This window comes from Hypanus sabinus, chromosome 4 (assembly GCF_030144855.1).
Source record: "Hypanus sabinus isolate sHypSab1 chromosome 4, sHypSab1.hap1, whole genome shotgun sequence".
Lineage (NCBI taxonomy): Eukaryota > Metazoa > Chordata > Chondrichthyes > Myliobatiformes > Dasyatidae > Hypanus > Hypanus sabinus.
Window position 1 is genome coordinate 174,949,929 of NC_082709.1, and position 12,342 is coordinate 174,962,270.

The 12,342-nt window shown below is 38.3% G+C and overlaps 1 protein-coding gene across 27 annotated transcripts in view; it reads right to left on the minus strand.

Annotated features, from left to right (window-relative positions):
- Positions 1-8,747: 8,747 nt before the first annotated feature.
- Positions 8,748-12,342, minus strand: part of LOC132393516 (sodium/myo-inositol cotransporter-like) — a 35,432-nt gene continuing 31,837 nt past the window's right edge. For 25 of the 27 annotated variants that reach the window (XM_059968892.1, XM_059968893.1, XM_059968888.1 and 22 more), the window contains one exon: positions 8,748-10,477. The gene's annotated coding sequence lies outside the window, so the exon portion shown is untranslated. Of the gene's footprint in view, positions 12,026-12,342 lie in introns of all 27 variants that reach the window. The other 2 variants (XM_059968881.1, XM_059968874.1) reach the window with 1 other exon arrangement.

Consider the following 12,342-nt stretch of genomic DNA (forward strand, 5'->3'; position numbering starts at 1 on the left):
GAGGCTGTACTTGATCTGGTATTGGCAAATGAACTTGGTCAGGTGTCAGGTCTCTCAGTGGGAGAACATTTTGGAGATAGTGAACACCATTCTATCTCCTTTATCATAGCATTGGAGAGGAATAAGAACAGACAATTTAAGAAAACATTTAATTAGAGTAAGGGGAAATATGAAGCTATCAGGCAGGAACTTGGAAGCATAAATTGGGAACAGATGTTCTCAGGGAAGTGTACAGCAGAAATGTGGCAAATGTTCAGGGGATATTTGCGTGTTGGTTCTGCATAGGTATATTCCAATGAGACAGGGAAAGGATGGAGGGTACAGGAACCATGATGTACAAAGGCTGCTGGAAATCTAGTCAAGAAGAAAAGAAAAGCTTACGAAAGGTTCAATAGCCTAAGTAATGATAGAAATCTAAAAAATTATACAGCTAGCAAGAAGGAGCTTAAGAATAAAATTTGGAGAGCCACAAGGGGCCATGAGAAGGCCTTGGTGAGCAAGATTAAGGAAAACCCCAAGGCATTTTAGTGTGTGAAGAGCAAGAAGATGAGATGTGAGAGAATAGGACCAATCAAGTGTGACAGTGGAAGTGTATGGGACCGGAGGAGATAGCAGAGGTACTTAGCAAATACTTTGCTTCAGTATTCACTACGGAAAAAGATCTTGGCAATTGTAGGGATGACTTACAGCGGACTGAAAAGCTTGAGCATATAGACATTAAGAGGATATGCTGGAACTTCTGGAAAGCATCAAGTTATATAAGCACCCGAACCAGACGAGATGTACCCCAGGCTTCTATGGGAGGCAAGGGAGGAGATTACTGAGCCTCTGGCAATGATCTTTGCCTCATCAATGGAGATGGGAGAGGCTTTGGAGGGTTACAGATGTTGTTCCCTTATTCAAGAAAGGGAATTATAGAACAGTGAGCCTTACTTCATTGGTTGGTAAGTTGATAGAAAAGATCCTGAGAGGCAGGACTTATGAACATTTGGAGAAACATAACATCATTAGGAAATGTCAGCATGGCTTTGTCAAAGGCAGACCGTGCCTCACAGGCCTGATTGAATTTTTTGAGGATATGACCAAACACATTGATGAAGGTAGAGCACTAGCTGTAGTGTATATGGATTTCAGCAAGGCATTTGATAAGATACCCCATGCAAGGCTTATTGAGAAGGTAAGGAGGCATGGGATCTAAGAGGACCTTACTTTGCGGATCCAGAATTGGCTTTCCCACAGAAGGCAAAGAGTGGTTGTAGGCGGGTCATATTCTGCATGGAGGTAACTGGCCAGTGGTGTGCCTCAGGGATTTGTTCTGGGGCCTTTCTCTTGTGATTTTTATAAATTACCTGGATGAGGAACTGGAGAGATGGGTTAGTAAATTTGCTGATGACACAAAGGTTGGGGGTGTTGTAGATAGTGTGGAAGGTTTCAGAGGTTACAGCGGGACGTTGATAAGATGCAAAACTGGGCTTAGAAGTGGCAGATGGAGTTCAACACAGATAAGTGTGAGGTGATTCATTTTGGTAGGTCAAATATTAATGGTAAGACTCTTGGCAGTGTGGAGGATCAGAGGGATCTTGGGGTCCATGTCCATAGGCCACTCAAAGCTGCTGCACAGATTGTGTGCTTAAGAAGGCATACGGAGCATTGGCCTTCATCAACCAAAGGATTGAGTTCAAGAGCCAAGAGGTAATGTTACAGCTGTATAGGACCCTGGTCAGACCCCACTTGGAGTACCTTGCTCAGTTCTGGTTACCTCACTACAGGAAGGATGTGGAAACTATAGAAAGGATACAAAGGAGATTTACAAGGATGTTGGCTGGATTGGGAAGCATGCCTTACGAGAATAGGTTGAGTGAACTTGGCATTTTCTCCCTGGGGTGACAGAGAATGAGGGGTGACCTGGTAAAGGTGTATAAGATGATGAGAGGTGTTGATCGTGTGGATAGTTGGAGGCTTTTTCCCAGGGCTGAAATGGCTAAAATGAGAGGGCACAGTTTTAAGGTGCTTGGAAGTAGGTACAGAGTGGATGTCAGGGGCAAGTTTTTTTTTATGCAGAGAGTGCTGAGTGCGTGGAATAGGCTGGTGACTGTGGTGGAGGCTGATACAATAGGGTCTTTTAAGAGGCTCCTGGATAGGTACATGGAACTTAGAAAAATAGAGGGCTGTGGGGAAGCCTAGTTCATTTCTAAAGTAAGTACATGTTCAGCACAGCATTGTGGGCTGAAGGGCCTGTATTGTGCTGTAAGTGTTCTATGTTAATATGTATATTAGTTTAGTTAAAATAAGTTGTTCAAAAAACAAATTTTAAAAAAGTAGAGAGGTAGTGTTCAGGGATCCGTTTAGAAATTTAATGGCAGAGGAGGAAGAACCTGTTCCTGAATCACTAAGTGAGTGCCTTCAGGCTTCTGTCCCTCCTTCCTGACGGTAACAATGAGGGGTGTGGAACCAGTGAATAGCTTGAACATACTGTACATCTTGGTAGGCATTGACATATGGGCTGAAGAGCCCTTTTCCATGCTATACAACTCTGACCCTATTTAAAATAAAGTCTGGAACTGGGCAAGATTCCACACAGGATGAATTCCCTGCTTAACAGTGATAGCAAATGCAAATGCCAAAGCCAAAAGATCAAGTTAAATTTCTGCAGTCCTTGCACATTCAAGAATTAGATGTGGTGGGTTTGCTTAAAGGCCTTCTCATCCTCAGTGGAAAAGTATCCGCACGTGAACAGATTTAATCATTTGTAGTCTTCAGAAGTGTGAAGCATGTGATTCATCTCAGATTCATTCTATAAGCCTTTGAGAAAGAAGCACTTCCTGTTGTTAAACATGGTAGCTCATTTCAAGTGAACAATTTGTTTCTGCATGAAAAGATATGCGCTTGTATTCAGCACTGTTCACCTCATTATAGGAAGCTCCAGAGAGGGTGCAAAGATTTACTGTTTGGCAGCCTGGATTAGAGAGCCTGTATTATGAGGAAAGGTTGAGTGAGCTAGAGCATTATTCTTTGGATTGGAGGATGAAAGGTTACATCATAAAGGTGTGTTAGATGATAAAGGGCCTAGATAGGAAGAGCAGATAGCACCTTTTTCCAAGGCAGAAGTGGCAAATACAAGAGGGCATTATTTTAAGGTGACTGGAGAAAAGCATAAGGGGGTTGTCAGAGGTAAGTTTTCTTTTAGAGTGATAACACACTGCCAGGGATGGTGGCAGATACGGAGGGACATTTAAGTGACTCTTCGGCACATACATGAAAGAAAAATGAAGGCCTATGTAGGAGGGAAGGGTTAGATTGATCTTGGAGTAGGTTAAAAGGTTGGTATATTGTTTTATGTTACTGTTTGAACTGAAGAACAGATTGAATGAGGTGGCTCAATTAGATGAGCAGAAATTGATATTTAATTTCAAGATCAACATCAAGAATTCAGAAGGAAACAACCAGCAGCAGGTGTGAAATCACCTAAAGTAGTCAATCAGATAGTCTGTCAAGATCAAAGGGAAGGAGGATTTACAACAGTAGAAAGTTTAAAGTAAATTTTTTATATCGAAGTTACATATATGACAGATCAATTCCCTGATAGTTGTGTAAGTGATAAAATAAAAACAATGTTGGATACACAGTAGTTAGTAAATCAGAAAATAGCTATGGAAAGAAAACATTTCAGAGTAGTTGATTAAAGCAAACCAGGAGTATTTTGAGAAAAAAAATTGCAAATGCTGGAAATCCAAGCAACACACACAAAATGCTGGAGCAACTCAGCAGGTCAAGCAGCAGCTATGGAAAAAGACTACAGTTGATGTTTTGGGCTGAGTCTTCATCAGTACTGGAGAAAAAAGAACATATTTTGAGACTCTGTTCAGTCATACACAAACTAGCCTAATATTCTGAGCACACCTCACAATCTACATCAGAACTTCCATCAGCCATACACTTGAACAACAACCAATTAATCATAAATATTTACAACTCATCATCTCAGTACTTTTTTATTTGCAGATTGTCTTCGTTCGCACATTGGTCGTTTGTCAGTCTTTTTTTTTGTATACAGTAATTCTGTTGTATTTTTACTTTACTTGTAAATGCCTGCAAGCAAATGAATCTCAAGTACATATATGTACCTTGATAATAAATTTAATTTTAACTTTTATATTCAGGATTAACTGACCTGCCAGAGTTTAATGGTATTCTGCTTATTGTTCTTTCAAAGTTTAAAACGGAAATCAGCCACACCTAACAATTGCAGTGTAGGATCTCAACTGAAAAATTAAACTGGTAAGATTTTGCATGTCATGAATAGTGCTTTGGTGGTAATTTGCAAACAATGTAGCTGTCAATGAACTGAAATGAACTCTTAAATGCACTCAGGTAATGCATAGGTACAGAAACCTGAAGGCACACACTCAGCGATTCAGGAACAACTTCTTCTCCCTCTGCCATCTGATTCCTAAATGAAAATTGAACCCATGAGCATTACCTTATTTTATAAAATATATATTTCTTCTGTTTTTTCCTATTTTAATCTATCTAATATACATATATTTACTGGACTTTTTATTATCATGTATTGCATTGTACTGTTGCTGCTAAATTAACAAATTTCACAAACTCACCAGTCAAAATAAACCTGAATCTGATTAATTACTGAACATCTTCTGTTTGCACATTTTATTTATACATTTGAAAGTGCATGACTATTTCAAACTGCCATAAAGGAGGAAATAAGTGATACAGAAAGTTAAAGTGGGTGGACATACATCTGAAAGATGCAATAAACTGCAGGAGAGTTTAACATTTTCCTGTCAGAATGGATTATTTTAAGTGTTACCTAAAAAAGTGATAAATTGCAGATCTGAGGCAAAAAGGGGTCAGTTGACTCAGAGCATGATTCATAAAAGGTGAATATACAGGTACAGTATGTAATTATGTTGCCTCTGTTATTACAGAACTCAAATGAAAATCTTAAGATAGGGTAGATGTGGAGAAAATGCTTTCTATAGTGGGGGAGTTTAGCACCAGAGGGCACAGCCACAGAATACAAGGAGGTCCCTTTAGAACAGAGATGAGGGGAAACTTCTTTAGCCAGAGGGTAGTGAATCTGTGGAATTCATTGCCACAGATAGTTGAGAAGGCCAAGTAATTGGGTATATTTAGGGCATACTACAGTGCATCTCTTCCCACCATGTCACTTGTAAAAATTCTATCCGTTCATTTCTGTCTCTGCCATAATCTGCACTCAAGATGAGGCTTTTCATTCCAGACCTACTGAGATATCCACCTTCTTCAAAGGGGCTTCCGTTCCTCCACCCCACTTTTTCCATTTTGTGCATATCTATCCCCATCCTTCCACCACCATGGTTTCTCGTTCACACCTACCATCACATTAGCCTCCGTAACTAGCACATAATTGTCTGTAACAATTGCCATCTCTAATGGGATCCCACCACCAAACACATCTTTCCCTTCTCTAACAATTTCCGTAGGAATCACTTGCTAAGCAACTCCCTTGCCCATTCGTCCCTCCCCACTGATCTCCCCCGGTATTTAGCCTTGAGAGGCAAACAAGGGCCACACCTGCACCTACACCTCCCTCACTGCCATTCAGGGCTCCAAACAGTCCTTCCAGATAAGGCAACACTAAACCTGTGAGTCTGTTGAGATCACCTACTGGATCTGGTGCTCTGGGTATGCCCTCCTGTATAATTAGTGAGATCTGCTGTTGGTTGGGAGATCGCTTTGTCAAGCATCTTCACTCCAACAGCCACAAAAAGGATTTCCTGATGGCCACCCATTTCTATTTTACTTCCCATTCCCATATGTCAGTCCATGGCCTTCTTTACTGCCATGATGAGGCCATGCTCAGGTTGGAGGAGCAACACCATAACCTTCTGGGTAGACTCCAACATGAAGGCATGAACATTGATTTCCTAAACCTCCAGTAACTGCAACTCCCCAGCTTTCCCTATTCCTGTTTCCCCCCCTCTCAATTTATCTCCTTACCTATCCATCATCTCCCTCTGATGCACCTTCCCTGTCTCTTTCTTCCATGGTCTTCTGTCCTGTCCTATCAGATTCCCCTTTCTCCAGACTTCAATCTTTTCACCAAGTTTCCAGCGTTTTTTTCTTCAACCTGTTACGTACTCGTGACACGTGACAGTGGTACCCTTGTCACGTGACTGGGGTTGAAGCTATATTGGACTTGAGGTAATGGTCTTGTGATGGTGGAGTGATGTCATTTTCCCACCAGTAGAGGTCATGTGACAGGTTTTTTTTTAACAAGGTATAAAAGGAGGACCCCTCCCTGTGAGGAGGGGCAGTTCATGGCTGGATTTGCCATGTTGACTTTATGCCACTGCGTGATTTAATGTGATGACACCGTTTAGTTGAAAGATGAAGTTTTATCTAATGCCTAAAGTTTAAAAGGTCATTGCCGGCAGTTTCTTTATAATACTGCTAGTTGAGAATCAGTGGAGAGTGAAGATCGGAGTTCGGGAGATAAAAGATCGAGGAGAATCGATTTCGATGGTGAAACAGGTTGGACCTTGTTTGATCCTTATTCGGAAGGAATTCGTTGACTGTTCTCGTGTTAATCCCTGCAAAATAGCAGAAAGGATTGAGGACAGTGTTGTAAAGGAAAGGTCAGTGCCTTTAAGCCGTTTCATTATGTAAATTCTTCGTGGGAAAAGTTCGATTTGGGAACTAAAACAACATGACATGAAAGAGAATCTAAATCGTCTTAAAAAGTCTCTCCCTTAAATGGACTGTGAGCATTTTGAACTTTTGGCAATACTACTCTAAAGAACTGTTCTTGCAACATCGCTTTAAAAACTGTTTTAAGCTTCCTTGCTTTCAGAACTGTTTAAGTTGCCACACAGCAGCTGATTTCCGGTTACGTTAGTGATTTGTTTACTTTTGGGGGGTTTGTTTTCAGTGTTTAATAAAAGTGTTATTTGTTATAAAAACCCTTGCCTAGCTTATATATTTATTGTTGCCTGAATCCGTAACAAACCCCTCCCCTTCTCTGGGTGTCACCTGTCAACTTGTACTTCTCCCTCCTCTCCCCCCACCTTCTCACTTTGACATATCCTCTTCCTTTCCAGCCCTGATGAAGGGTTGAGTTTACTCTTTTCCATAGATGCTACATGGCCTGCTGCATTCCTCCAGTATTATGTGTGCAGCTCTATATATTTGAGGTTGATAGGATCTAAATTAATACGAGTGACAAAGGTTATAGGGAGAAGAGAGGAGAGTGAGGTTGAGGAATGATTTTTCAGCCATGATGGAATGGCAGAGCAGACTTATTATGGTCTAAGATCTGGATATTCTGCTTTAGTTATTTAAGGCAGTATTATAATAGCTTTGATACTTGGTGCAGTATTTATCCTTCAAGGGGAGAAACAGCTCTAAGGTTTATTAGACTTGTAATGAATGCATGGTCTTTTAAGGAAAGTTTAGACTAGCTAGACTTGTATTTACTGGCATTTAGAAAATCATTGAAATACACAAATTGGACAAGTTGAATTGGTTAGGACTTCATTCCCTAGAGTGCAGAATACGGGGACATTTTGGAGGTATAAAGTTATTAGTAGTGAAGGTAAATGCAAACAGGCTTGCCCCCTCATTTTGGGTGAAACTAGAACTAGAGATCATAAGTTAAGGGTGAAAGGTGATAGATTTAAGGGGAAATGAGAGGCAAAACTATTTCACCAAGAGGGTGGTGCAAGTATGGAATGAGCTATTAGGAGTAGCAAATTTTGCTCAATTGTAACATTTAAGTCTGGATAGGTACATGAATGAGAAGGGTAAGGAGAGCTATGATCAAGGTGCAGGTGAACTGATTCTACAACTTAAGACTCCCTTTTATGTTTTCACAGATTGTCTTTTTGCACATTGGTTGTCTTTGTTTATGTATATTTTCCTGTAAATGCCTGCAAGAAAATTAATCTCAAGGTCATATACTGTAACATATATACACTACAGTAAACTTACATTGAACCTTGAAGTGGATCAAGTTAGGCAGGAAACAAGGCTAGCAAACTAGATGGGCCAAACAGCCCATCTCTGGGCTGTAGTGCTCCATAACAAGATCCTGAAATGAGGAGGGATTTTTTGGTCAATAACCAATTAAAGACAAATTAAGTTTTGATTTGTTTTTAGGGCCAAGTTCATTGAGTTTATTGGACTAGCTATGATCAAAGGGTTATGTCTCATAATCCTGTTCCCGATTTCCATTATATAACATTTAATATTGGATATGATCGTCAAACTCTTGCATTGGAAAGTAGTGTCTTCCTTTACCCCTCTCCTCCTCATTTTAATTAATGTTTTTACAGCTACTTCCTCTTTTTTTTTTAAAAAAAGCAATTCCTTCAATTAAAAATTGTACTAGCTCTTTTTCAGATCAGTCCTGAAACTTTGGAATCCAAATTTTCCTTTATTTCTTGAGATTTTAAAAGCTCCTCACCTTGAACACGGGTGAAGTTATAGATAACAACCAAGAGATTTGATTCTACTACCATCTAGTCCCCTGAAGATTTTCCTCCTTCTGATCTATCTGTCAATGGATATTGAAACCACAAGCAGCACCCACACCAAGCAATTTCTGGAAATAAACAAGCACAAAACAGCTAGTTTTTACATGAATAAGAAATCACTAGAATTATGTTGGCTACTACACTTTTCTGTATTATCATGCTGGTTCTTGCAACATTAAGTTACCAATTTAAATAAAATAGACAAAATACTTCAATGATTATGTTGAACTTTATTAGTTTTGTAGTTCAGCAAAACAAAATTCTTCAAGAATAACATTAAAACACCAAAAAATGTTGAAATCAGCAAGTGTATGTTTACAATGTTTTCGGGTTCACATAACTAAAACTGCACAAACATGAGCACTCTCTTGAATGCTATTCCATCCACGTCATGTGCAATTTCACAATACATTAGTTTATAAAACAGAAGTCTAGATAGATGTACTTTCTCTGGAGGCTCCCATTCTTGATCACGTTCTATGGAAAATCTTACATTCGCTCTCTCTCGAAACACACAGATACCCAAGTGAAGTTAAAATTAATTCACTTACTCAAATTCTTGGGCATATTGTTTCTACACCTCAAAATCTTTCATTAAAAGATGGTCATTCCCTATAATGTCATTTATGCTACATATTCTCCAAACGAGATTTTCCCACTAAATTGACCTTGAAAATTAATCAGGCAGATCAGATTTTTCAATCTTTACCATCAAAATTTAAGAAAATTCTTAAAAACCCAGCATTTTCTCTGGTTTTTAAACTACAGCAGAGCTTTAAACTTTTGTTACCAATCAAAATATACCTTAAAAAATTACCTTTAAATCAGAGTGAATACCACATTTAGAATGAAGTCAGAACGTTGTCTTTTGCAACGGATTCAACTTGTTAACATTGCTAACAATGGAAACATGTTTGTGGAATATTTTGAGCCAGTTTCATGCTTATAACCCTAAAATTCCAATTAAGAAATTATAGATTGTTAATATAATTTCTCCCCCTCCCTCCCCAGTGTGTTCAACCACTTCATGCTGGAATGCATTACAATATAATCAATATCTCTATGGTTAATTAAGAAGTGGTCTGAATTGAGATTTTACGTGAGTGGATGGGCATGTGTGGAGAAAATACGGAAGAGCAAAATGTGACACTTCTGTTACCATTCACTAACTTAAAAGTTTAAATATAATTTTGAATATAGTTTTAGAAATGTAGAAATGCTTGCAAATGTTCATGCAACATTGAAACTGATTTGCCTTATCCATCACACAAAATCCTCATACTCACAAGGAATTACTTGCAAAAGGTGTCATTTGGGGGAATTAATATTTAAACAAAGGGTTATTCAATGTTGAGGTATGAAGAATTCTTTCTAAACTGTAGTGATATACAAGGCATATCAGTTTCAAACATTTCTACTGTCATAAAACTATTGAATGTCCAAACTTATGTCTAAATATAATGCACTTTATCTTGGCAGCAGGAGTTTGAATCTCCAACTATAATGATAACAGGCTCCACTTAGCCTTCTGGCTAATGCAAAAAGTGGAATTTAGCTAGGGTCAACACAAAAATAGTGTATGCAATCTATGAATCAATTTCATATTGCCATTTACCAACAATATGGTATAAATGTCATCTTTAATCGAAAGGATGTTTGTACTATACCATCTGGACAGAAAAATAAACAGGTAGATGGGAACTCAATGCACCTGCTAAACACCAAGTTGACATATTTGGACATAATTTTGAATGATGTAAAATTTCATGGCCACTAGGCTGGGGCAAGGAGGATAATCTACCTTAGATGGGCTTTTCAATTTGTTTTATAAACCATATTCACTTTATTCCATTCAATTCCTGGATGCCAGATGCTTCAAATGGGAACCTTCAGACTGTGTACACATTCTCTTTTTAAAAGATGGATCTTGACAAATGATTCTGAAATTTAAAAAACACAGAAGGTCAAGAGAATGAAAAATGACAGTACATTATGCATTTTTCTGATCCATCTCTGTGCTTAATCTAGTCTCTTAAATACAACAGCACAGAAGTGACCTTATTGCTTTTGCCAACAGTATTACACATCAGAACCAAATTTCATACTTCACATGAGTCAAGCAACAATGTTAATGTAAAAAGGAAAATCAAGAATTAGGGTAAAGACATTGACAACACTTAATGTAATTGAGACGGAACCCTGATTCGAGTAGCCAAGAGGCAACTATGAATAATTTTCACAAAAGAATCTTGTGTGAATATTCTCCACTTCAATGACCAGCAGTGTGAAATTAATCAAAAAATGTTCTGCTTTCACAGAATAGCAGGATACATAAAAGCATTATAAAATACATCAACTGGTACATACATTTTTACAATACACATAAAATTCAGAGTACACAACATACTATTTTCTTAAAAGATTTTTAGAAAACTACTGAACAGAAATAAACATTTCATTAAAAGTTTTGTACAGTAATCAGCTTAATTAACACTCCATATTCCAATACAATTTTTCTTCACTAAGGGCCCAATTTTTCTTGCACAGTCATATTCCTGTGCCTATGTACAGACTTAATTTATCCTTTGGTGTTCAGAATACCATGAATCAAATGAAAATTCAATCAATCACCCAGTCATAATTGCATTTCTCCATTGCCAGACTGCATACTGTTTTGTAGAAGGTGCAGGGAAAAGGCCTCAACATTGTAGTCACAACTGAGGTAGTACATGAGGATGCCACATATAGCAAACAAGATGAACAAGCAGTCAATCTGTTAGAGTGATGGGAAGCGAAGAATATGTAGTTCTTAATTATAGTAGTTGTGATATCAGCATCTCATAGTAGAAAGATGCCTCTTAATATCAAATCGAAATGCTGCAAAAATTATGTACTAGAGTAGGGCCCGAGCATTTGTTTCAGAGTGAAGAATAATACCAGCTAAGCCAAACTGAAAATCATGATAAATTTTAAAGATATTATGTCCTGAGAATTGGACTAGGATCTCTGGTTTACAAGGAAGATCTTTAGGTGAAGCTGGGAGTGAGGGGAGAAAAACAAATTAAGACCAGAATTAAAAATCCACTTTGATTTTGCTTTCTGTAGTGTTTTTAAACAGTTGAAAGGACTCAACCAGATCAGTAGCTTTCCATGTGGCCTCATGTGAAAATTCTCCCAGTGATAATTAAAAGCATTTCCAGTCTGGTCAATGGTTTTGCTGAATGTACTTTTCCCCATTGAGCACAAACAGAAAAATTGGACCCTTAAAGTATGAAACGGAAACAAATATACTAACAAAGAACAAAAATTTGTCCATTCCTCCCAACAGGCCACAAACAATTTTCAGTCACAAGTTAATACAATTTATCTGTTTATGTAAACAGTTCCTGACTCAAGATTTTGGTGTATCAAAACTCTAGAAGTAGAGCCCCGATTGAGTTGTCCGCTTTTCTATGGTTTCAATAGATCTCAAGCCATATTTTGGAATACTAGGTTAAAACAGATTATCATTTATCTAAGCAAGAATCCTTTTGGACCAATTGTTCACACCAGGCTTAAAAAAAAATACAATCAGGTTATCTGAACCTGCCCCACACATTAATTAATCAATGCTGCAAGGACGTACTGCTGAGGATTTCTGAGATGTTCAACTTAGAATAGTAAGACTTGAATCAAAACAACCCAAGAAGGTGAGCAAACTGTAGCGCAGTTGATGGCTACTAGTACCTATATGCAATCAGTTACAAGGGGTGTTGATTCCATTTAATCAACAAGCCTTGCATTCACCTCATATTGAACAGTCAGG